The sequence below is a fragment of the Varanus komodoensis genome, unplaced genomic scaffold, assembly GCF_004798865.1.
Source record: "Varanus komodoensis strain SLA01 unplaced genomic scaffold, ASM479886v1 scaffold8, whole genome shotgun sequence".
NCBI lineage: Eukaryota > Metazoa > Chordata > Lepidosauria > Squamata > Varanidae > Varanus > Varanus komodoensis.
In genome coordinates this window covers 1,966,797-1,969,984 of record NW_025336481.1, presented here as the reverse complement: position 1 = coordinate 1,969,984, position 3,188 = coordinate 1,966,797, and positions in this window count along the sequence as shown.

The window sequence follows — 3,188 nt, the reverse complement described above, 5'->3', positions numbered from 1 at the left end:
AGGGCTGTCCAGCGAGATGCCCCTTTTTCCTGAGCGTGGGCCAGGTACCCTCCTGCCCTAGCAGCCCCTCAGGAGGCGAGGATGCCGGGCAGCTCCCTCGCCTTCTCCGCTGCACCTGGGCGCACCCCCGCTTGCGCAGCACGGCCCGCCTGAGGACTGCAGAGAGCCAGGCTGGCTTGCGATCCCAGCCGCCCAGGAGTCTCTCGCTTCCCCCGGTGTCTCCTGGGATGCCTGCAGGACTGAGGGGAGGGAGATGGCGGAGGGGGTGCTTCCCCCACGAGCCTGATTGTCTGCCAGGCACATCAAGTGAAGAAACTGCAAACCACGCCAGCCACGTGGGACTGCTTGCCGTGCTGTGGCCACGCGGACTCCCTGCTTCCCTTCAAAGGGCCGGTCACCTGGTGATGGACACCTGAGAGTGGTTTTTTTTTTTTTCCAGTATTGGACTCCTTTTCAGTTCATACAAGCAGCTCTCTTTCAGCGTTCCATGCATGGAAGGAACCAGGAACTAGTAACCAGCAGATTGTTGAACGATGGAACTCGCTGCCACAGGATGGCCACCCATCCGGAGGGTTTTAAAGGGGGACTGGGCAGATTCATGGAGGAGGAGGCTCTCCGTGGCTACTGGCCTTGCTAGCCGTGTGCCCCCTCCTTCAACAGAAGTGGCTTGCCTGCACACGTCAGCTGCTGAGGAGCTGAAGAGCTTGGGCAGGTGGAGGCCTTGCGCCCATTCTGCTTGGAACATAGAAACAGAGCAAGTCAGAAGGGGCCTCCCGGGCCATCTAGTCTGACCTCTGGCACCAGCCGGCTCCGCTCACGACATGCCCACCATGTGGATGTCCAGCCTGTCCTTGAGCACCCGCACCGATGGGGCATCAACCACCTCCCAGGGAAGCCCATTCCACCCCCTCGGGGTCCCGACTGTCAGGAAGCGCTTCCTGGCATCCAAATGGAGCCTGGGTTCCCTGAGCTTTGCTCCGTTGGAGCACGTCCTGCCTTCCTCTGCAGGGGAGAACAGGTCTCTCCCCACCTCCGTGTGACATCCCCTCACATACCTGTATGTTGCCAACAGACCCCCTTGAGCGATCCTATGAGCATTCAGTTTGTCCCCGTCCTTATGGGGTGCTGGACCAGGTGGACCTTTGCTGTAATCCAGCATGGCTGGTCTTACGCTCATGCAGCCAAGCCTTACCCACAACATAAACACTGTGATGGCCCGGCCTCTCCAAAAACATCCTTCGGCGACATTTCTGCCTCTAACGTCTCCCCTTCCTGTCTCAGCACCGAAATGCCGATTGCAGGATCCCTGGGGCTGTGGGAGCCTGTCTTTTCCTCCTCTTACTCCTCCAGAAGGCACGCTCAGTGTGCAATCCACAGCGCAACAAGGCGAACAGCGAGGCAAGGACTGGATACCGGGGGTGCCTCAGTTGTTTTCTTCCAAGCCCTTGTGGCCACCACCTTTTCTCCTCAGGTGGCCCAAGCCAAGAGATGCCCATGGGCCTAAGGGCAGCCAAGACTGGGACACGGCTCTGCCTGTCGGACATTCTGTCCGATGGGGCTTCCCTGGGGGATGCCTAGAAATTTGGAGCCACCCTCCAAACGGGAAGGAAAATGCAACCTCTAGTTCTGCTCTTGGCTTGTCCTTGGGAGTCCTGTCCTATCCATGCATGTCCTGGTCACACTCCCATGACTCCCCCCCACCCCCCAGTCTGCTAGGACAGAGCAACCGGTCGTGCCACCTGCTTGGGAGTGCAGGAGAGAGGTGAGACAACTGTCACGAAGAAAGCCGCTGGGTAAACACCTCTTCTGAATGGATCACTTGTAAAGCTCACCAGAAAGAAGGGGCCAGGATGGGCCGTTCTCGCTCTCTCTCCCTCCTCGCCCCCCCCCCCCCACGACTCTCTCTCACACACAGCATCGTAAAAGTAATAGTCCACAGAAGTTGCAGGCAAGCCAATATCATGGTTGGGTTTACTGTGCAATCGATACGCCATTACACACAAAAGAAAACTGGGGAGGAGCCGGGGGCGGGGGGGGGGGGAGAAATGATTGCTGCGCTGGACTATGTCAAAGCCCTGCCCCTTATTCACAGAAATGCACCAATACTTATGGACACGATTCTGCAAAACTCCATCCCTTCTGCAGTTCAGCAAAATGAGGAAGTCTGTAATTCTCCGCACGCCGACTCGGGAGAACACACGCCGCCCGCGAGAGACACCCTCAAGTCCAGAGGGACTTGCTTCTTGACAAAGGTGGCAGGATTTTGCGCCACCTGCTCACTGAAAGAAGCAGAAAGGGGCTGAGTTATGAGTACCTTTTGCTGGACCTCGCTGGGCTCACTCACCTTCCCAGCTCGACCGTTCATTCACACACGCGCTGTTACTCCCAAGCGGATCCCACTCAGCCGGCCAAATGCCTGGTTCCGCCATGCAACAACTCCCTTTCCCCGCTCCGGCGCGGGGGGGGGGGGGGGGCTCTCCTTAATGCTGCAGCCCACCCAGCAGTCTGGGAAAGGGGCAGGGGGGGCTTGGAGTGGTGCAGCTCGTTGGAGGCATCCGCACCAGACAGAGGCCCCCGAGGGGCTCGCGGAAGGGGACCCGGGACTACCGAAGTCGCAGAGCGGCGCTGTCTCGCCCACCTGCCACCCGAGGTGCCTGGGGGGGGGGGGTGCGAGGGGTGGCTTCAGAGCGCTCTGCCCCGCCTTTACACAGGCAGGGAGTCGGGGCGTTTGGGAGGGTGCGTTCCAGACTTCCCCAACCAGGCGCCCTCTGGGCGGGGTGGACTCGCCCCTCCCGGACGGCGCCGGGTCGCAGGAGGCCACGCTCCCCTCCGCGGCGACCTGTTCCCCCACCGCCGCCCCGCTTCGTTCTCCTGCGGCGCCCCGGACGGACGCCGGTCTCCCTCCGCGCGCAGGCTTCCCGCGGGCGTTGCAGCGCGACCTCGCCGCGGCTTCCCTTCCCTTCCCGCGCCCCGGCCTCCCGCTCGGAAGGTCCTCCCGTCCCCCCGGCCGCCCCGCGACCCCGCAAGCCCCGGGGCCGCGCCGAGGGCGCCCTCCTACCTGGCCTTGCCCAGCCCGGCTGCCTGGCTGCCGCGGGGCGCATGCTGCCGCCGCCCCCCGCTCGAGGCCGCCGCCGCCGCCGCCACTGCGAGCAGGCGTGGAGGGGCGCGCCTGCGGATGCGGCGGCGGG